Here is a 24,432-nt window from a genome sequence, read left to right as displayed (position 1 = left end):
AACGTGAATATAAATTAATTAAGTATGTTATGGAAATTAGCCTTTCCAAAACTAAATAATTATTGATGTCAGTAGGTAATTTTTTTTTTTTGCTAGGGGCTTTACGTCGCACCGACACAGATAGGTCTTATGGCGACGATGGGATAGGAAAGGCCTAGGAGTTGGAAGGAAGCGGCCGTGGCCTTAATTAAGGTACAGCCCCAGCATTTGCCTGGTGTGAAAATGGGAAACCACGGAAAACCATTTTCAGGGCTGCCGATAGTGGGATTCGAACCTACTATCTCCCGGATGCAAGCTCACAGCCGCACGCCTCTACGCGCACGGCCAACTCGCCCGGTATCAGTAGGTAAGAAACCTAAGAGAATTGAATGTCAGGTTGGGAACACAAAGCTGGAAGAGGTAGATAGTTTTAAGTATTTGCGATTTGTATGTGTATGGTAGTACTTTAAGTGAGATTGAATTAATGGGCAGCAAGGCTAATGCACTGAGTTCGCAATTGCAGTCGACAGTATTCTGTAAGAACGAAATCAGCTCCCGGGCAAAACTATCTTTACACCGGTCGGCTTTCAGGCCAACTTTACTTTACGGGAGTGAAAGCTGGGTGGATTCACGATGTCTTATTCGTAAGTTAGAAGTAGCAGACTTGAAAGTAGTGTGAATTTAGTTTTACATTTGCTTTACGTCGGACCGACACAGAAAGGTATTACGGCCACGATGCGACAGGAAAGTGCTAGGAGTGGGGTTGGCTGAATGGTCAGAGTACTGGCCTACGGTTTAGAGGGTGTCGGGTTCGATTCCCGGCCAGGTCGGGGATATAACCTTCATTGGTTAATTCCAATGGCTCGGGGGCTGGGTGTTTGTGCTGTCCTCAACATCCCTGCAACTCACACACCACACATAACACTATCCTCCACCACAATAACACGTAGTTACCTACACATGGCAGATGCCGCCCACCCTCATCGGAGGGTCTGCCTTACAAGGGCTGCACTCGGCTACAAATAGCCACAAGAAATTATTATTAGCGTTTCAAGTAATTTTTAATCACTGATGATTGACCTTAGAGTCATAAAACATCTCCGAACCAAGCCTTGTGTGCTGATCCTGCTGTCAAATTATTTTAATAATAACAATACAACTATCAGCACTGTTAATGTAATGGCTTTGATATTTTATGATAATTATGGTAAGAACAATACATTATTTTTCACTTTCAACTTGTTGATACTCAGTATTTGATTTGTAGCCACGTGTGATGTTGTGAACTGCGGCTACTGAACCATGGAACTGGCGCGGTGCTCAAGTACTTGCTATTCTCTCCCCCTCTCACCTCGTAAACAGACATTTACGAGCAATTTGTCTCATGAGCCCGCAAAGCGTTTATTAGTGGCAACAAATGAAAACGCACGTAGAGACGTTATTGGGAGAGAAACCAACGAGAAGATACTTGGACACATTCGGAGAAGAGTTATTGCCGAACCATAACCTCACATTTAAACACAACAAAGATCTATTTAGTGACTATAAACATAAAACCTAATACTGTACTTAAACAAATATCCATTATGTATGGCTTCCTCTTGATAATAAACAATAACTGTCGATTATTAGAAAAATATTGCAATATAGGTAATTGCAGTTGGAATTTTCATTAGTAGAATCACTGCTGTCCGCCTCTGTGGTGTAGTGGTTAGCGTGATTAGCTGCCACCCCTGGAGGTCCGGGTTCGATTCCCGGCTCTGCCACGAAATTTGAAAAGTGGTACGAGGGCTGGAACGGGGTCCACTCAGCCTCGGGAGGTCAACTGAGTAGAGGTGGGTTCGATTCCCACCTCAGCCATCCTAGAAGTGGTTTTCCGTGGTTTCCCACTTCTTCTCCAGGCAAATGGCGGGATGGTACCTAACTGAAGGCCACGGCCACTTCCTTCCCTCTTCCTTGCCTGTTCCATCCAATCTTCCCATCCCACCGCAAGGCCCCTGTTCAGCGTAGCAGGTGAGGCCGCCTGGGCGAGGTACTGGTCATTCTCGCCAGTTGTATCCCCCGACCCAAAGTCTGAAGTTCCAGGACACTGCCCTTGAGGCGGTAGAGGTGTGATCCCACGCTTAGTCCGTGGGAAAAACCGACCCTGGAGGATAAACAGATTAAGAAGAGGAAGAATAAGAAGAATCATTGCTTGTTATATCAAAGGAGGCTTCAGAGGGACTCAATCTGCATTTCTTTTGTGGCATATGAACTAGTAATGTAAACTCGTGTCCTTTTTTTTTGCTAGGGGCTTTACGTCGCACCGACGCAGATAGGTCTTATGGCGACGATGGGATAGGAAAAAAACTCGTGTCCTTATCCCGAGGTGGCGCAGCTCTGTTCAGGCACACCCCCATTGGAGGAGAACTGCATGTACCATTTCAACCACATACCAACTCTCCTACCATTCTTAAATTTCTGGCAGTACCGGGAATCCAACCCGGGCCCCCGAGGACGGCAGCCAATGACACTAACCATTACGCTACGGAGGCGGACATGTTAACTAGTGAACTGTTGACACTGAAAGGTGTCACCGTGAAGTTTAAAATGACTGAACTCTTTTATCAATAATGATGAAATATCTTATTTTAGGGTTACATGAACTTTTGAGTTTGACAAGCTACACATTTTTAATTCAACAGTAAAGAAATGCTGTCGCTAAATCATTCTTTAGAAGAGATGGGTTCAGTCACATGTTGTATTAACAACAGTGCGAAACAGTGATAATTTCGTTCTTTCTCTGTCACAGGATTTAATCGGTTTTTCCAGAAACCTCATAAATCAAAACAAGTATATTTTACAGAAAAACACAAAGAGGATAAAAACGAATTTTTAAGTTTAGTGTAACTCAAACGAGAATTTTTAGTTTTATAATGTGGTGACTAATCCTTTTGAATATCCAGAGAATTAAATATGGTGTGAATGCTTTGGTTTGGCCACAATATTACTTTTCTTGAGACGCCTCAGAATAATGGACTAGCCACTCGAGGGCAACGACTCTTCAGTCGGAAGTCCATTGTTTTTCAAGAAAAACAATTAACGGACAGTTGTTTCATCAATGGGAATAATAAGCAATATTTTAAATCGAAGATAGTAGTTATAACTCTAGCCTAATTATGTAGATTTCAAACAGCTTACAAATGACTTCTATGTTGACACCGCGGGTCATTGCTCGGTGCTGCTGTACTTCCCTAGAATCAGGACTGTCCATTGGAGTGCACACAAGCAATTGGAGTTGCGTCTGTTGGTTTCATGTAATAATAATGGGTATTCTGTCCGAAGGCAAGTCCGTACCTCCGCAGAGGTTTGTCTGAGCCGGAGTTTACGTACGCCAGTTCCTTTCCGCTCCTCCATCACCTTACCCCCTCCAACAGCGCATGGCAACCCATCCAAATCTTGACCACGCCCAATGTTGCTTAACTTCGGAGATCTCACGGGATCCGGTGTTTCCACACGGCTACGGCCGTTGGCATATAACAATAAAGGGAAACTTAATTTCTATATGCCCTATAATGTATTTCTGAGTTAATGGATTTAGAAATTACAAATTTCTTTAATTGTACTTGTAATTAACGAGTTACCTGACTGAAAATCAACATTTAGAACTCCAGTTGGGAAGAACAAGAGAATATGAATTGTTTTCATGGCTGATTGGTCTGTTAAGTAGAGATATAGTGCACCCTTACTCTCCAATTTCTCATACAACATTTTACAAATTACTTATGAGTAGTGTTTGGAACTTTATGACCTAATGAAGTACAAAATATGCAAGAAAATATGCCCCAAAAGCTAGCTAAATATGACCTAAAATGTAAAATATGACTTAAACATTTTAGGGGTAGGTTGCAAGTGTTAGATTATTGCTAACATTAAACGTGTAAACACATTTTAAGCTGTAATACAGCAGACACATTTAATCATCTAGACTGACAGAGCTAAAGTAGGTAAATTAAAACTTAGTACTTCTTTCAGTATCACAACCACGATACGCAGTTTTCGATGTTTTCCTACAGCGGAAAAGAAATTAAGTATTATCGTGCTTTCTGGTATCTGTAGGCGTACGTTCGTAGGGTATCTCTTTCTCGAAATCATGTCTTCTAAACCTGCTACCTATCTTTTTCAAAAAAATACATCTATTACAGTATTTTGAAATGTGTTCGAAAATCGACGCAGATAACATGAACCTTGATGTAAACGGTGCTTCAGCTTAAAGAAACGTGCTTAAAATATAACCAAATATGATAATTAGATCACTAAAATATTTACCAAAGTAATAGAAATAGCCGAAATATGCATTTATATGCAACGTAAAATTGCTTTGAATGGGGTTAAGGACTCATTCTTCACACTTAATTGTACCGGGCGGTACACCTCTACACCGTTTATTTAAAAGTTGCGCCAGTTGAAACTCCTCTTCTGGAGGAAGGTTGAACTTTATCTATTCTATTAATTCTCTACTTTCTCAGAAGATGTCACCACGTGGAAAATTTTGAGTTTTTGAACTGTGTCACTTTTGATGTGTTTTTGTTTAGCTTGAAGTAAGAAGTGTGAACTTTCTCTTCTAGACGACACTACTGAAGATCAACAATAGTGCAACCTAGTGCGGAGTCAAAGAACTATTTGGTTGAAGAAATTTTTATTTCAAATGTTTGTTCTTTGCTAAATTGCTTTCTGTTATTGTTTAAGTTGGCTGTATACCCCTCTCTTTCCCCTTGTTTTGCATGTAGCCAATCCCGAATTTCTTAAATTAATTTCTATCCAATCAGATGTATCTTCCCCCAACTTGAATCGATTGCGGGGTCCTATCCAATAAAAACATTGTGGGCGGGTGTTTTCATTCCCCTAACGCCTAGAAACTTCCGCGAGAGTATTTAAACTGCTGATTTTGGGGTCTCCGGGCCACTTCTGTTCCATCTTTCAGTGTATTAAGTACATAGCAGGAGGCGGGAAGCGCCTCCTTCTTCTTCAGCCGTTCAACACCAGGTAATGGCCTATTAATAACTTCTTTTCTTGCTAGGTCGGCAGTTTAACACTCGCGGCGGGTTCGAAGCTTTTCCATCATGTAACCTTCTCCTAAAATGTAATTACTCTTTTCATCTTTTTCTTGTAAAGCTACATATTGGGATAGAGAGTGCTAACCCTCTCGAGCTCCCACTCACATTTGTTTTGAGGTGAACTTATTTTCTCAAACTATTCTTCGTTTATGTAATGTAAAGTGTTCTTCTCTAAGTCACCTCTGTAGTATGGGATTAGCCCTTGCGTTAGTGGCCCAGAGCCAGATTAGGTTTTAAAAACAAAGTGTATTAGGAGTGCAAGTTCGCCTCCTCTCAAATTGTTATTTTAGAGGTCATGTAATCAACCTTCTTTTCATGTAATAGACCTCAGTAGGTTGGGTATTTTACCCCTGTGAATACGTCCTTAGAGGACAGCTTGAAGGTAGAGTTTGGTGTGGCCTTGTGATAGGCTTACAATTTTGAGAGCGGATCGCTCTTTGAAATTTGTTTCTGTATGCCTCGTGCAGGCTTTATGTGTAATGTTTGGAGCCAGTGCTCCTGGGCATGAATGGGGTTTTCTGCCCCTTGGCTAAAATTTTTTTTTGGAGTAAGGCGGGGCTGATTGCCCAAGAGTTATGAAGTAAGGGCACTGAGCCCGAATCCAGTAATATTGTACCTACATTTTTGCTACTCTGTACCCGTTATGATTGTTATCTCTTGTTTTTGAAAAGAAAATATAACCTAGTTAAATTTTAAATTAATTTTACATTGCACGTTAAATTCGTAGCTTGAAACCCATTCACACCCGCACCTTCTTTCACCTCTACCTACCACGGATATCTCCGTAACAAGTGGTAGCAGAGCGTGGTTGAATGGGTCTCAATTTAGCCCCTTTTGACGGCTAAACATTGCTTTAATTCGAACTCTAACAATTTTCTCAGTTGCTGGAATTTTTTGAGTTTTTTTATTGTTCTGTCATCATGTCCGGCCCTCGCGATGTTCTCCTCCTTAACTATTTGCGCAAAGAGGAGTTGATATACGAGTTAACTATCAGAAACGTTCAATCTGGAGGCACGGTTGCAATAGACACTAACAAGCTTAGAGAGTCCCTTGATTTGCCCATTTCCATCCCCAATTTGGGAGAGAAAGAAATTGACGACTCTCTTTCCACGATCACGGAGAATATTACTGGGCTAGCTTCCGTAGTTAGTTTTTTTGATGAAAATGATCCGTCTCCTAACCAAATTAAGCGTGTGCAAGGCAGATTATATCACTTTTCAAATAGAGTTAATGATCTGTTGTCTCTGAAGGTGAATGACGTTCAGAGGAAGCAAGCTAATACGCTCCTTGAAACTATCTCTGAATTGTCTAGTAAAGTCACTCAATTGTTAACTGGGGAAGTTCCTCCCAAATCTGATCAGCCCACCATAGTGAATGTAAGTAGTGAGGTAGAACCTGCTAAGGGAGAAGGCAATAGGATAACCGTTGCTGCTCAAACTATCTCTGCCCCATTGGACAACGAGTCTGAACGCCGCACATCGTTGAACAATGTACGTGCTGAATTAACTTCCTTGCCATTGAAACCTTTACCTACTATGTCGCCCGGGTTTAGCAGCTTGCCTCATCCATTGGCAATGTTGCTCAGAGGTATATCCAAGTTTTCCGTTAATACCACCAGTGACGTAATTTCATTTTTAAGATTTCTAGTGGAATTTCAGGATCATGCCCTTGTGTTTTCTCTTTCCCCATGTCAAATTTTGCAAATTATTTATCCTTATGCTATTGGGGTTCTCTCAGATAAAATAGTAAGAGCCATAGCTGAACAGTCATCTATCGAAGATTTCCATGCACATCTGCTTGCAAATTTTATTCCTGCCCGCGCGAGGTCATCTCTTATTCAGAAATACTATTATCGGGTACAGCGCTTGGATGAAAACCTGGCAGACTTCATCCAAGATATTAAGTTTTATACTAGGGTGTTTGCTCTCCACTTCCCTGAGGATCAGAACGTGCAAGCTATTATCGAAGGGATTTCACCACCCTACAGGTCATATTTGTGTTTCGCGGCGTGCCCGCAAACCTTCTCTGAACTGGAAGCATTAGCCGTCTCTGCGGAAGGAGTTAGGTATGCCGATTCCTTGCGTGTGGCAAAAGAACCCCCGCCTTCTTTTAGTAATACTCGGCTTCCACCTCGCCGATCAGTCACCCCTCGTAAATGTTATGCTTGCGGGTCGCCTGACCATCTGCGCAATAAGTGTCCTCTGATCAAGTCTAGTAGGGCAAATAATGGAGCTGGTTCATCACAAGGCTGTTTTAAGTGTGGGGCCTTCTCACATATCGCCAAAAATTGCCCAAACTCAAATAGCACCCCCTCCTGCTCAACTTCTGGTGCAAATTCCACCTATGCCAATAATAAAAAGTGACTAGTGGCATCGGCTGAGTCGACTAATCCATCTTCCCGAGACTCAGCCCTTAGTAAACAGGTTGTAAATGCAGAGAACAATCAGCCTTCAAATTCATCTTTTGAATGCCCTAAAGAATGTCTTAGGATTGCGGCGGATACCCCCGCACCTGTTCCTTTTCTTAAGATTGAGTTAAATAACGAGCCTATAACAGCTCTCTTAGATTCAGGCAGTGTTTGTTCGATTATTTCGGCTGAATGGTATTCTAAATTGAAATCTGTTTGTAAACTACCTGACCATGTCTCAGCTCTTATTCAATATGTTTCGGCTAATTCATCGCCATTAGAAATTCTAGGTTCCGTACTGGTCAAAATTCGTATTTTTAAATTTACATGGAAAATCAAACTGTTTGTGGCTAAGCACTTGTCTTGCCCCATCATATTGGGAGCGGACTTCATTTCTCACACTGGTCTTGTGCTCGATCTCCAGAGTAGGTCGTGCACATTCAAATTTGCGTCCAATTGTAGAATTCCCTTGTTAAAGTGTAATTCTGTATCATGTTCATCTATTTCGCCTATCCAGGATGAGATGTTGTTAGACCTTAGACATCTACCTGAGGAGCAGGCTGATAGTATTCGGAAACTGTGTCAGTCGTTTCCCGAGGTGTTCTCTGATACTCTTGGTGTTACTGATCTTATTGAATACAAAATTGAGGTCACGAATTCGATTCCTGTCCGTTTTCCACCGTATAGGCTATCTCCACCTAAAATGAAGGCTCTGAAAGAAATCATCGATCAGATGTTGAAGGATGGTATTATTAGGCCCTCTAAGTCAGCGTATTCTTCGCCTATTTTTCTAGTCCCGAAACCCCAAGGAGGCTTCAGGCCTGTCATTGATTACAGGGCTCTCAATCGGAAGGTGGTGTTGCAATCTGTGCCCCTTCCCGACCTTCATTCTTGCTTTTCATGGTTTCGTAAGGCCAAGTTCTTCACCATCTTGGACTTGAATCAGGCCTATAATCAAATTCCCCTTGCCGAAGAGTCTAAACATCTTACAGCGTTTGCCACGGACTGGAACTTATACGAATACAACCGCGTGCCTTTCGGGCTCCCCACGGGGGCAGCTGTGCTCACTAGGCTACTAGATAGGGTCTTTTCCGACATCAAATTTGAGTACTTATATCACTACTTGGATGATGTCGTCGTATTTTCCGAGACTTTTGAAGAACATCTAGATCATCTGCGAGAAGTTCTGAATCGCCTTCGTAAGGCTGGGTTAACTGTCAAGTTGTCCAAGGTTGCCTTTGCTAAGCCCTCTATGTCATTCCTAGGGCATATTGTGTCACCCGATGGGGTAGCTGTCGATCATTCTAGAACACAGGCCATCCGTGATTTTAAACCTCCTAAGGACATCAAAGGTATCGCTAGATTCATTGGTATGGTGAATTTCTTCAGGAAGTTTATTCCTAACTTCGCTAATAGAGCGGCGCCCTTAAACCTTCTTCGTAGGAAAGGCATCAAATTCGAGTGGGGACCTTCTCAACAAGCCGCTTTCGAAGATCTTAAATTAGCTCTCTGTAATGCCCCTGTACTTGCTATGCCTGATTTCTCGAAGAAATTCATCGTCCAAACGGACGCGTCGTCGTCAGCTGTAGCTGCAGTCCTTCTTCAAGAGACTGAACTAGGGAGGCGTCCCATCGCCTATGCATCTAGGACTCTATCGGCTCAAGAAGCCAAGTATTCCATCTATGAGCTCGAAGGGTTGGCAGTCTTATTCGCCTTAGAAAAGTTCCGTCTCTATCTGGAACATGTCAAATTCGACCTGGAGACAGATAACCAAGCCTTAAGCTGGGTCTTAGGTAGACCGCGTCGTACTGGTCGTATAGCCCGTTGGGCCATCCGTATTTCCGCCTTCCAATTCGATGTCAGGCATATCAGAGGTACCGAAAATGTTGTGGCTGATGGACTCAGCCGTATGTTTTCAAACGAGGTCGAGACCCATGAACCGGTCGACAGTTCATCACCTTCCGAGTCCATACTATCCGAGGTTAATGCCATCCTAACCGATGCTCCCATGCTCTTTAGGGATATCGAGAAATACCAACGTGAAGATCCTACGCTGGCTCCGATAATGGAAACCCTTTCTTCTGGGGAACATGCTGTCCCTTATGTTCTGAGGAATGGTGTTCTATGTTGCCCTTCGAGGCATGATAAGTTGATGAAAGTTGTTGTTCCAGCGGTTCTTGTACCTATGATCTTCAAATACTATCATGAGACCCCATTGGGGGGGCATCTTGGAATCTTTAAAACTCGTGAAAAGATTCGTGAAATGTTCATATGGAAAGGTATGGACGGTGAAATTCGGGAACTCGTAAAAGCTTGTAAATCTTGTTTGATCAGTAAACCCACCATGTCCACTAAAGTAGGCCTTTTGTCTTCTCATCAAGCGTCGCGCCCCATGGAACGCCTGTATATTGATTATGTGGGACCCTTCCCCCAGTCAAAGGGCAATGCCAACAAGTTCATCTTTGTGTGTGTAGATGGTTTTACAAGATTTTCCTGGTTATTTCCGACTAAGCTGGCTACCGCTCAGTCAACCATTACTTGCTTAAATTCTATTTTTGCTTCTTTTGGTCCGTGTCAATATATTGTATCTGATAATGCTAAGACGTTCACATCAAATTTATTTCGTAAATTCTGTTTTGACTTGTCCATCTCTCATGTAACTACTTCTGCTTATTACCCTCAACCATCTCTGGCTGAACGGGTTAACCGTAATCTCAGGTCCGCACTCATTGCCTATCATCATGAAGATCCTTCCAGGTGGGACACGTCCCTGCATTGGATAGCTTTTGCTTTGAATTCGGCGGTTCATGAATCTCACAAGTTTACTCCAGCTTCTTTGATGTTCAAGTTTGTTCCCAACTCGCCGCTCTCTAACCTCTGGTCTTTGAATGACATTCTACCCGAGACAATAGATCCGGATAACATTAAAGATCTTTGGAAGAAGGCTAAAGCCAATCTTAAAGTGTCTCATGAAAAGGTTAGGGAAAGGTATGATCGTGGACGGAGACCCACCACTTTGAAGGTAGGTGACCAGGTTATGGTCAAAAATTTTGTTCCCGCGGGCAAGCTTGCCCCCAGATTTCATGGGCCTTGTATCATTCTCGATTTTCTTACGCCGGTTACCTTATTGCTAAGTAATCCAGCCACCGAGAGGATATTTAGAGTTCACCTGTCCCAGGTGAAACCGGTGTAATTTCTGTGTTAACTTGCTTCATATTATTTTGAAAGGATATGAAGGTTATATTTTTTTTGAGTTTCACTTTTAAGGCATTCTGCCCCTTCTGTAATATTTTGGTTTTAGATGTAAGCCTTGTGTAAAACCTGCCCCGACCCGTTAAACTGCCATCCTGTTCTTGCCACGGCCATTACCACGCTCCCGTCTCCTGCTCCACCTTACACTGTGGCTTCATAATAGTAAATGCCATGGATATCTACACACCGCTGGCCCCTCAACCTCTCCACAAGCCTGTACCCTCAAAGAAGATGATAGTCCAACACAATTCTGCCGCCTAGCTTTAATGTTTCAGCGCCCCCGCAGCCGCGCAGCGCCGTGCAGCGACTGGGGAGGGGGATGGGCCCCCTCCTCTCCAGCGAGGACGACATGTGCACGGCGAGCCGGAGCTCTCCTCCCGGCCAAGGCTGATGTGCGGCGCACGACCTGCTACATGCCCGCAGCCTGTATCTGTTCACCGCGGGCGCGGCGTGCTTCAACACCTCTGCTCCCCTCATAGTGCGGGCGAGCGGTATCTCAGGGTACTTGAGGGGTCCGAGCGGCCTCCGTTGGACGCAAGCTGCAACGGCCGGTCTGGCCATCCGACTCAATCTACATCAACTACATGGACAGTCACCATAAGCAATAACTACACTTGGGAATTCAACAACAATATTTGGGGGACATTGCAAAATGTTTCTTCACCTTTAAGTATTAAAAGTTTATCTTCAGAAATTCAAATTCTACAAACATAAAGACTTTCATTCACCTGCAACAACAACATTTTGAAACTGAATTAAGAAATCTTGTAAATGCTTCTGCTATCTATCTTCGTATCAACATCATTACTTGGACTTTGTTTCAAACTGATTTCATGTGTCACCCCTGGAGGAACTTTTGGGGGGGGAGGTCTGTACCGGGCGGTACACCTCTACACCGTTTATTTAAAAGTTGCGCCAGTTGAAACTCCTCTTCTGGAGGAAGGTTGAACTTTATCTATTCTATTAATTCTCTACTTTCTCAGAAGATGTCACCACGTGGAAAATTTTGAGTTTTTGAACTGTGTCACTTTTGATGTGTTTTTGTTTAGCTTGAAGTAAGAAGTGTGAACTTTCTCTTCTAGACGACACTACTGAAGATCAACAATAGTGCAACCTAGTGCGGAGTCAAAGAACTATTTGGTTGAAGAAATTTTTATTTCAAATGTTTGTTCTTTGCTAAATTGCTTTCTGTTATTGTTTAAGTTGGCTGTATACCCCTCTCTTTCCCCTTGTTTTGCATGTAGCCAATCCCGAATTTCTTAAATTAATTTCTATCCAATCAGATGTATCTTCCCCCAACTTGAATCGATTGCGGGGTCCTATCCAATAAAAACATTGTGGGCGGGTGTTTTCATTCCCCTAACGCCTAGAAACTTCCGCGAGAGTATTTAAACTGCTGATTTTGGGGTCTCCGGGCCACTTCTGTTCCATCTTTCAGTGTATTAAGTACATAGCAGGAGGCGGGAAGCGCCTCTTTCTTCTTCAGCCGTTCAACACCAGGTAATGGCCTATTAATAACTTCTTTTCTTGCTAGGTCGGCAGTTTAACACTCGCGGCGGGTTCGAAGCTTTTCCATCATGTAACCTTCTCCTAAAATGTAATTACTCTTTTCATCTTTTTCTTGTAAAGCTACATATTGGGATAGAGAGTGCTAACCCTCTCGAGCTCCCACTCACATTTGTTTTGAGGTGAACTTATTTTCTCAAACTATTCTTCGTTTATGTAATGTAAAGTGTTCTTCTCTAAGTCACCTCTGTAGTATGGGATTAGCCCTTGCGTTAGTGGCCCAGAGCCAGATTAGGTTTTAAAAACAAAGTGTATTAGGAGTGCAAGTTCGCCTCCTCTCAAATTGTTATTTTAGAGGTCATGTAATCAACCTTCTTTTCATGTAATAGACCTCAGTAGGTTGGGTATTTTACCCCTGTGAATACGTCCTTAGAGGACAGCTTGAAGGTAGAGTTTGGTGTGGCCTTGTGATAGGCTTACAATTTTGAGAGCGGATCGCTCTTTGAAATTTGTTTCTGTATGCCCCGTGCAGGCTTTATGTGTAATGTTTGGAGCCAGTGCTCCTGGGCATGAATGGGGTTTTCTGCCCCTTGGCTAAAATTTTTTTTTGGAGTAAGGCGGGGCTGATTGCCCAAGAGTTATGAAGTAAGGGCACTGAGCCCGAATCCAGTAATATTGTACCTACATTTTTGCTACTCTGTACCCGTTATGATTGTTATCTCTTGTTTTTGAAAAGAAAATATAACCTAGTTAAATTTTAAATTAATTTTACATTGCACGTTAAATTCGTAGCTTGAAACCCATTCACACCCGCACCTTCTTTCACCTCTACCTACCACGGATATCTCCGTAACATTAATATTCAGATTTTGGGTAAAATGACCTCAGGAAAGAAATATGACTTTTCCTTAACATCGGAACTTTACTCATAAGCTGTTATTGGAACTGTGTATATACGATACATCAGTGTATTTCTCTCCTCAGGGACTTTCAGCTTAGGAGCATCGTTTGTCATCCATGGGGATTTTACCAGAGTCTGTAATTCTTTCCTATATGATCTCTCTAGGTCAACACTTGTCCTCTTCTGTTCCTTATAACGTTAGGTTTGTGAGACCAGGGGAGTCATTCACTTTTCACGCTCCTCATGGCCATTTAGCTTCAGTCACCGATTTCCTTAGTCTTCAAAGGGTTGGACCTCTTCCTTCCGGTTAGAGTAGGAATGGTTGCCTAATTGTCCTTCCCCTAAGGAGTAGCCATGAGTGGGATTTAACTAACTTTCGACCAAAACTTCATCTCTCTACGGATATAAGGAACTATCCTATACACTTGATGTTCCATCCATTTCACTTTATTCATGTGCGTTAATGTATACTACGACTACTACTACTACTAAATGTTTTCAGTCCTCCCCTGAAGGGGGAGGCGAGCCTATTAGACGGTGATGCCGTCTCTCAGGGCGGGAGATTTGTTGCGGTGAAGGAGATGTGCGGAGAAGGTGAGGGGGTGGGTGGCCGTGGCCTATACTACGAACTGTCCCGGCATTCGCCTTAGTGCAGGAGAATGGAAAACCATTCTCAAGACAGCCGACGGGTGGGGCCAGGCGTGTAGTCCGGCTCTGTGCCCCAGACCCGTCTCCCGAATGCAGAGGCGTAGAGCCCCGGTAGAGCTGTGGCCAACTTTCCTCTGCTCGGTTGGCCGGTCACAGTACAGTGCTGTTGGTGCACGGGCAAGCCGTGGCCTCTGAAGGAACGAAACCCAAGGGTCGAAACCCACTCTCCATCTCCGACTTAATGTAGACTTTAATGAGGTAGTCTAGAAGTAAACTAGAATGCTCTGCAGATGCAAGAACTAGATAAAGCGAATCCGAATGGATGATATATTAAATGTAGAGAAGAAGAAACTGTCTAGACAGTATTAAATTAGGCAGATACATCGTAGGAAGGTGTTCATCAGTTTATTTCTCAAAACTGTAATTATGCTTCTCTTCTTTCAAAACGTTACTTGAGTCACAGTTTGTGAGTTGTGAGGTCGATATTTTGGTACAGATGTCCATCAATATACGGAGAACAGACACTGCTGTGTATCCAGGTATCGGTTGTACGAAGAGATATGTTTTCAATTGCATAATAAGTTGCTATCGTTAAATATTTTTAAGTTCAAATATTAATATTAATCATTGCATCTGGAAGTCAAAGACAAATTATAAAGTGGAATGGATTGTGAAACTTCGGGTAAAATGTTAGTGCAATATCTCAACAGTTTTGTTGTATAAGAAATTTCTTTTTAGGGTAAAAACCTACAACCTGTTTTCCAGTCTTTGACCGTGTCAGGGATGTAATGAATGAATCAGATATAGGCTGTTATTACGATGGGGTCGCGACTCCCAAAGTGATTTATATTAATGAGTGATAGATGCTATTAAATGAGAATGGAGAATGTTGCTGGAATGAAAGATGTCAGGCAAAACCGGAGTACCTGGAGAAAAACGTGTCCCGCCTCCGCTTTGTCCAGCACAAATCTCACATGGAGTGACCGCGATTTGAACCACGGTATCCAGCGGTGAGAGGCCGACGCGCTGCCGTCTGAGCTACGGAGGCTGCTCTTTTTAGGGTAACTAACATATTTATAACGTTTTTTAATAAATCAGAATGTACTACAGTATACTGATGTACTCGATATTTTGGGAGTGCTCTCATTAAATTCATAGCAATTCGTGACACCCGTGTCACAGTGACAAAATAAGTAGGTTCTAACTTTCAGATTTGAACCATGGTCGACTCTTTGAACAATACAGACCACCACCTCCACCTCCACCACTACCTATGAGGTATATTGTAATGTGAAAAGAAAATTAGCGATTAGATTAGAGATTGAGATTTTCTGATAACTCAGTATATCTCTGTAGGTGGGAGAAAATGCCAATTCCATTTAACAAAACTCTCAAGAAACTGAACTTCAGGATAACTGCTCCCTCTTATCTCCATTTTCTTGAGCTCAACTTCATGAGTCGTCTCATCCCACTTGAAGAAGATTAATCGGAGAAATGTTTGAAGTGCAATAAGGCAATTAATCACACCGCTAATTGCACTGTGAAGACAGAAGGACGGTGGCTTGAGTTCTTGAAGAATTAGGGTTGCAAAACACTTTTGTTCCTAAATAATATTCTAAGATATCATTATTTTACTGTTGCATTATAAATGTTTGCGATAATTATTTGAAGTAATAATCGTAACTCTATGGTCAGCGAAGTATCTTCTTCTGTGTGTCAAGTTCCTTCTAATTTGAGGAATTAGTATACAATTAACGAACAGTTTTCAGGCACATCTAGTAATTTAGGGGTAATTAGTTCTAGAGAAAGTAGATTGATTCCAGTTTTTGTGAAACATGTAAATATAACGATTGATGAATGAATGAGTTGATATTAACACAGATTGATTAATTTAATTTTAACTCCCACATAAATGAATACTAGGTGTTCTTTTTATTTGGAATCAGAGCTATTGTGTGACTACATGCTGTAGTAAAATACGTAGCCTTGCTATACTAGAAGAGATGAGAGAACTATGAAAACATCGACATTGAAATATATGGTATCGAGCAAGCTGCTGCGTGGTTTGGGTTATGTTGCTATCAGCTTGTATTTGGGGGATAGTTGGTTCGAACCCCACTGTCGGCAGCCCTGGAGGTGCTTTTCAGTGGTTTACCATTTTCACACCAGGCAAGTGGCGGAGCTGTACCGTAATTAACGCTAGGGTCGCTTCCTTCCCACTACTAGCCCTTTCCTGTCCCATTCTCACAATTAAACCTATCTGTATCGGTGCGGCACGAAGCAAATTGTAAAAAAATAAATTAATCTTGAAGTTATCTTGAAATAGTTAACGGACCTATTTACTTTTGAAATTAGTAACATGTAGAAGAAATGTTTATAAATTGCAGAGCACGAGGATTTATATAACACAAACATTTGTTACATAAATTTGGACATAAATCATCACTTGTCGTATTTACTAGTACCTTACACAGTATATTGTTCTCATTCTCATTGTCATACACGGGAGAATCGCAAACGAAGACTTGATTTCAGATTACATGAAACTGCATTCACTCATGGAACTTTAAGCTGATATTTATTATGCTTTTTACCCCCACAATCAGTTCCATCATTTCTTGTTATTTCACAAAACTCAGCTGTTGAATAAATAGGTAGGTCATATTGAACTATCTGCTCGGAGGCTCTATCCATCCCTATCGTACACAATCCTCCTCCTACTACTACTACTACTACTACTACTACTACTACTACTACTACTACTACTACTTCTACTGCAGTAAGTTCCTCTCATAGGTTGGCCGGCAGGCGCACCCAGCTTATCTGCCTCCCGTTGACTCATCACCCGTTACACAGAGCAGCGACAGCACGGGAATACCCGCACTTCGCAGTTCAGGTCCGTGCTTAGAACGTGTATTAAGTGTTGACCTGTCGCTCCAACACTTCTCGAGTTGTGAAGTGTTATTTCGGGGTATAATTATTATAAATGCCTCCACATGTGTACATGGTAGAGGAAAGGGTATTTATGTACGATAATTATGTGCAACCAGAGTCTTTCAGGGAAGTCGTCAGGCGATTTGTAACACAATTTCCAGGTGTGCGCTCTCCACATAGAGAGGCCGTGTAGAAACTCGCAAACAAATTGAGAGGAACTGGTTCTTTCAACCGATAAGAAGCGAAGTGTTAAAAACCGTGTACTTAACGAGTAAAAAGTAAATAAAATCGCAGAAAAATTAGAACATCATCATCATCATCATCATCTGTTTACCCTCCAGGTTCGGCTTTTCCCTCGGACACAGCGAGGGATCCCACCTCTACCGCCTCAAGGGCAGTGTCCTGGAGCTTCAGACTCTTGGTCGGGGAATACAACTGGGGAGTATGACCAGTACCTCGCCCAGGCGGCCTCACCTACTATGCTGAACAGGGGCCTTGTGGAGGGATGGGAAGATTGGAAGGGATAGACAAGGAAGAGGGAAGGAAGCGGCCGTGGCCTTAAGTTAGGTACCATCCCGGCATTCGCCTGGAGGAGAAGTGGGAAACCACGGAAAACCACTTCGAGGATGGCTGAGGTGGGAATCGAACCCACCTCTACTCAATTGACCTCCCGAGGCTGAGTGGACCCCGTTCCAGCCCTCGTACCACTTTTCAAATTTTCGTGGCAGAGCCGGGAATCGAACCCGGACCTCCGGGGGTGGCAGCTAATCACGCTAACCACTACACCACAGAGGCGGACAAAATTAGAACATACGCCTGCAAAATCCCTGATACGACTTGGACAGGAAGATGGGTTTCGAAGAGCTCAGCATGGCGGGATACGAAAATGATAAGGCGTTAAAATAGCTTCAGTTATGGAAGACGAAACGTGTGGATGCAGGAGGTGAACATTTCCAACATCTCCTGTCGTAAGGTACGAAATTATTTTCTTAATTCGTAATTACTTTCTTAATTATTATTTCGTTAGTTTTAATTGTTATCTCATGTTACGCACGGATAAAGTGAGTGAAGTGCTGTCCTTTTTTCTGTGCAGCGGAGCGGGGAGTGATGAGTCAACGGGAGGCAGATAAGCTGGATGCGCCTACCGACCAACCGATAAGAGAATCTCACTGTACTACCACTACTACTATTGCTACTACTGTAAATAGTAACAATAAATGTTATCATATGTAGTTTGGATATCATTAAATGGAGTGACACGATCAACCAAGCACTTAAACGCCTAATTCATGTCAATCACCCAAGAAATATTATCGAGGGAAGAAATAAATAAAGAAAATTTGGACGCGTGGGATTGTTGACATTGTACAACTTTGGGGAAGGCAGAGGAGGATTGTGCGCCACTACCTTATCAAGAAATTCGAATAGGCCTACTCACAATAATCGCATAAATCGATAATGTTGCCTGAAGTGAACTTCACACCACTGAACTTCAGTCAATATGAAGGTCACATCAAGGTAGCCACATTAGAGGAAATCGCCAACCATGTACAGTAGACGCAGAAAATCTTCCATGGGGCCTTGCACCTGAACTGGCCTATATCAGTCTCGAAAATGACTTGTCGAACAAATGGTTTACAACGGTTAAAATGTTTCCTGAAACGGAAGGATACTTGATTGCTATCCAAAATCAAGAGGTAGCCAAATAATATAAACAATGTCGTTGCCACACACGTAATAAACAGCATGAAACATTAAGAAATATAATATCTGGATGTTCAGTTCTGGCATCCATATATTGCAAGGAGAGGCACTAACTTATTGTTCAGATTATTCATCCTGCAATTGCCTTCTAATATGGCTCTGGTACAACATAAAGGAATCATACGCCTCATACAAGCCGGCTAACATATTGAAAACAATGCATACAGGCTGTATGTGTTTTATTTACAACCAATAGTTAATACATAGCAAACAATTTCAAACTTTTATCAAAGTGAGCGCGGGAAATGGAGAGAAAAGAGACCAAAAAGCCGTCTTTTTTATTCATTGCATGAATTTCACGGGCTATTTTATATCTCAGAATATAGCTGATATTTAGAAATGACCGTTTTACTGCCTTACATCTTTCTTTCCGGGCGTGATCCATGAAACCTGCGAGATTAGTGACCGTGGAAATTTTGATACAGATGTTCAAATGTATTGCTCCTGCTGTGGGCCACAACATATAGTTTAACTGTTGACTCTGGGCTCCTTTCATCTCGATGTGATGCAGTTCTTTTGTAAAATTCCTTCTCTGACCTACTACCATACATAATGTTGCGTTTATTCTGAACCCACCTCCACGTAACTTCTGCATTCCCACGCTGGACCACACGACGCGTCGAGCTGGTTACATCTCTGACATGTATCTTGAGGGTTTACTTCGTGTCACTTTAACTTACAGGCCGTGGGGATAATCTCATTGTTTTACTCATAGACTGCAGTGCGCTACTCAGTGGAAAGCCAATAATTATTTGAATATTCTTCGAAATAGTTCACCAGTCACTCGCGGGATATTTCTGCTGCACTTAAGAGATGAAACTACGTTCTTAAAGAAGAAATCTGTAAATTGATCTAGTGGCGATCGAAGTGGAAACTGTTATACATATTCCTGTCCTGAAGATAATATTGGCAACTTTTATTAAAAAGAAGCATTAATCGTATGGCAATTGCGTTGAATTAAGGGTATACAACTTCATACAAAAATTATTAAATGAGTCACCTGAGTCCTCTTTAGCAATCGAACTTTTAACCAATAAACCTGCACATTGGTATTCTACAGCAACACAATTCTAATCACCTGGACATTTGGCCACATGGAATTTTGTAACGGCAACTTAAAGGGACCTATAATTGTCTTCCTGAGTAATTGGCACATCAAATGCGGTACATCAAGGGCTTGGACAACATACAATGGTTTCGGGAGAACATATTTCTTTTGTGTAACGTTTGGTCTTCTCCTTAAGGATTTCTTAAAATGAAATCTGAGATTTTTCCAAAACAAGGGCCAATTATAACGTGTAGATTTTTTTATATCTGAGAAAAATGTTATTCCCAAAATTTTACACTTATTTACAACAGGAATTTCCCGTATATTGGGTTATGCTGTGACGTTTGGTAATCATACAGTCAGAATGGGTATCTTCGAAAAAAATTAGGCGTGCACCTGAAGTTTGAAAGTGAGGTTGGTGAGAGGCATATACGAAGGTTCAAGGACAATTGTGTCCACTTCTGTTCTGGGGTAGGGCAATTTGAGGTGAACATTGGGTTACATAAAATATCGGCACTTGGCTCATTTGTCTTCGTCCTAATCCTCGATGTACTGAGTAAATCAGCAAGATGCAGGAGTAGCATTCTTTTCAGATGATAGAGTCTTTGAGTCAGGTACTTCTGGAGGGATTAGTCACCTGGCAAGCAGCCTTAGAGAAGGGTGGCTTATAATTGAGCAAAAATTAGATGGCGGTGAAGGTGAGCAGGAATAGATGAAGAGGTGACATCAGTATTGTAGACAGGAAGGAGGGTCAACTGAAGCAAGTGGAACACTTCAAGTATCTGGGTGCGGAGATCAGTGAGACGGGAGATGTGAACGAGAAGTCCGTGAAAGAGTTAAGGCAGGTTGGAGTACGTGGCGGGAGATGGCAGGAATTGTCTGCGGCAGGAGGATACCAGTCCAGTTAAGTTTAAAGATTTACAATACAGTAATCCGTCCAGTGATGAGTTACTATATGAGGCAGAGACATGGGCTTTGAGGTATAAGGAAGAGGATTTCTTTTTTGGATAGGACAGAAATGAGAATATTACGGAGGGCAATGTGAATATTTTTGAAGGAATGGAGAAGAAATGACATCAGAAAAGATGGCAAGACTGAAGAAATTAATAGAGATTCCGATACAGTACAGACTAAGGTAGTGCGACCATGTAATATGGTTTGAAGTGAATCACCAATGAGGAATAATAAAGCAAAAAAAGATAATAATAAAAAGCCTAACAGTATATATGCAGAATTTCGCTGAATTTACAAGCTACTATGCTCTGGTAAGTAAAATTGACACATCATCTGCGCACGCCCAAATTGTGAAGCTCTCCCCTCGATAACGGAGATCAGTGAGGTGTCTATGAAGCCAACGAATGAGCGATTTAATTGCTAAAGCGAAGAATACCACCGATAACGGAATCCCTCTCTGATGAATTCATTACTCGACAGAAACCCATTTATTATTACCCTGGAAAAGACCGATTTGTACAGTTTTTGAACACTTTCATCAAACCTCTAGGAAATCGAAAGTGATATAACATTGTCCAAATATAGCCATGTGCAAGTCTGTCGAAGGCTTTATGAAGATCGGTGTTGAGGAGCGTAGCTTCAGGGTTTCGGTAAACTGAGTAATAAGTAATAGCATCTCGGAAAGAAAGAATGTTGTGCGGAATAGATTTTCAAGCTGTGGCATAGGTTTGCCCAAGTCCAATCAAAATAGGCGATGATCCTGTGCGCTAACACGGCAAGCAGCTTTAGCTCGTATTTGCAATAGTATGGAACGGTAAACGGTAATGCAATAGCCTAAGGCGAAGTTTTCTTGGTGATCAAAAGGGTAATGCTTTCAATAAGAAACTTCGGAATTTTGTATTCTAGAGTATAATTTAGCACTTCAGTAAGGTCATCTCCAAGTAGGTGCCAAAAATGTTTGTACTGACCGTACGGAAGGCTATCAACGCCTGGCGAGTTGTTAGTTGCTGTCTGTCTCAGTGCATATTCAACTTCATCTTCCGTTGTATGAATATTCGTGTGATGTATACCCATACTATCTTCATCTAGGTATCGTTAGACGTAGTTTAACATTTCTCCCAGCGCTAAGCTCAGCTCGATGTTTGTTCCCATTAAAGAGTTCTTGGAAGTACCTCTGTCTTTCTGCAGTCAGTTTTTCACACGTCGTATAGAATTTGGGTTTTTCATTTGTCTAGAAAATAGAACTCAGAGAATTAGACTAGGCGAAGCTTTATCTGGCCCTGTAATAATTAAGAGGGGAATTTCTCAAGGCAGTATTATTGGAACTTTATGCTTTCTTATATATATATCAATGATATGTGTAAAGAAGTGGAATCAGAGATAAGGCTGTTCGCAGATGATGTTTTTCTGTACAGAGTAATAAATGAGTTACAAGATCGTGAGCAACTGCAAAATGACCTCGCTAATGTTGTGAGATGGGCAGTAGGCAATGGTATGACGATAAACGGGGTTAAAAGTCAGGTTGTGTGTGTCACAAATAGGAAAAGTCCTTTCAGTTTTAATTACTGCGTTGATGGGGTGAAAGTTCCTTTTGGGGTTCCTTGTAAGTATCTAGGTGTTAATATAAGGAAAGATCTTCATTGGGGTAATCACATAAATATGACTGTAAATAAAGGGTAAAGATCTCTGCACATGGTTATGAGGGTTTTCAGGGGTTGTAGTAAGGATGTAAAGGAGAGGGCATATGTCTCTGGTAAGACCCCAACTAGAGTATAGTTCCAGTGTATGGGACCCTCACCAGGATTACCTGATACAAGAACTGAAAAAAAAAAGCAGCTCGATTTATTCTGGGTGATTTCCGACAAATGAGTAACGTTACAAAAATGTTGCAAAGTTTGGGCTGGGAAGACTTGGGAGAAAGGAGACGAGCTGCTCGACTAAGTGGTATGTTCCGAGCTGTCAGTGGAGAGATGGCGGTGAATGATATTAGTAGATGAATAAGTTTGAGTGGCGTCTTTAAAAGTACGAACGATCACAATATGAAGATAAAGTTGGCATTCAAGAGGACAAGTTGGATTAGAATAACTTACCAAGGGAGATGTTCAATAAATTTCAAATTTCTTTGAAATCATTTAAGAAGCTAGGAAAGCAACAGATAGGGAATCTGCCACTTCGGCGACTGCCCTAAATGCAGATCAGTATTGATTGATGGATTGACGTATATATTGACGAACGCCGGCCCCGTGGTGTAGGGGTAGCGTGCCTGCCTCTTACCGTGCGGACCCGGGGTCGATTTTCAGCCAGGTCAGGGATTTTTACCTGTACGTGAGGGCTGGTTCGAGGTCTACTCAGCCTACGTGATTATAATTGAGGAGCTATCTGACGGTTCGATAGCGGCCCCCATCTAGAAAGCCAAGAATAACGGCTTAGAAGATTCGTCGTGCTGACCACACGAAACCTCGTGATCTGCAAGTCTTCGGGCTGAGCAGCGGTCGCTTGGTAGGCCAAGGCCCTTCAGTGCTGTAGTGACATGGAAATAAAATATTGACGATTAGCTGAACACCTCGAATGTGCAAGCCAATAATAAATTCGTGTGACTAATTCTAGCCTGGTGCACCTCTTGTAAGGCGGACCCTCCGACGAGGGTGGGTGACATCTGTTGTGTATAGGATACTGCGTGTTATTGTAGTGGAAGATAATGTTGCATGTGATGTGTGAGTTGTAGGATTGTTGCGGACAGTACAAACAACATCCCCGAACCAGGGAATTAACCATTAAAGTTAAAATCTCCGACCCGGTCGGGAATCAAACCGAAGAGCACTAATATGACCATTCAGCTGAGGATCCGGACATTTTCAAGGTGATAAATATAATAACCTGGTTTAAGGAATACAGAAAGACTGAGCGGAGAAGGGATCAGTGTGTAGTGTAGATGTTAAGCTTAGGGTTGCATGGTGATATCAAGGCTCAGGACTTAAATGCAGAAGAGATTTAAGACTGCCCCTTCAACCTCTCCCAGACTTAAATGTTAACATTTCTGAAATGTCTCTCCAGACCTTATATTTCGCCGCAAGCTCAATAGCCTTGGCAACCTTAAATGTCAACGGACTGAAAAACGCAATTTTTATGTGAATACGATATAGATTTGATTATCACTCAAGAAGTAAATTACGTAAAATTATTTTTGTATTTATTCGCGAATACCTTATAAATTTAAGTTCAGACTCTACAGGAATTGCTGTTATTTACAGGAAAGGCATATCTCTGGACGTTGTAGTACGTAACGGGCCCTTCGAGAAGAATATTGTTGGGTACTGTGAATGGTTTTAGAAATATAAATATGTACAGCCCGTCTGGGTCCAGTTATAAAACTGAAAGAAAGCTCCTCTTCAGAAACGATATTCTTCCTCATCTCAAAACGTCACTTCCCATTTTATTAGCCGGATACTTTAACTGTACTTTCAATCCACGTGACCTTAGCCAGATCCCGATCAAGTTATTCCTTCCTTCTAAGACGGAAAGCGATTGCCTGGACAGCTCATATACGCCTTTATGGAGCTAAAGGGTACATAAACGGCAGTGGAAGGTATGGAAACCGAGTGTAATAATGAAACAAAAAAAAAGAGTAAGGTGTCTTCACCTAGAACACAAAATAGAAGTAAAGCACAGAGTAGGCCATCCACGGCTGCCCAAAGCGTCAAGGACAGTCACATATCACACACTCCCTTGAGCCATAGGGACCCACGTATACACAAAAGAAAGAACAGTGCCGAGAGAAAATGAAATAATGTTAAATGAAATGTCCTAACTGACACCGCACAAAGCACTAACTCTCGTACCTGTAAATAACTTCGTACGGAAATACGAATCCAGCATCATGCCTTCATGCTCTTCTTCTCTGTCACTTTATGACGAGTGGCCTATCATCACAACTTATTCCCCC

This window comes from Anabrus simplex, chromosome 2 (genome assembly GCF_040414725.1).
Source record: "Anabrus simplex isolate iqAnaSimp1 chromosome 2, ASM4041472v1, whole genome shotgun sequence".
NCBI lineage: Eukaryota > Metazoa > Arthropoda > Insecta > Orthoptera > Tettigoniidae > Anabrus > Anabrus simplex.
The sequence above is the reverse complement of the archived record's forward strand: the minus strand, read 5'-3'. Positions refer to the sequence as shown.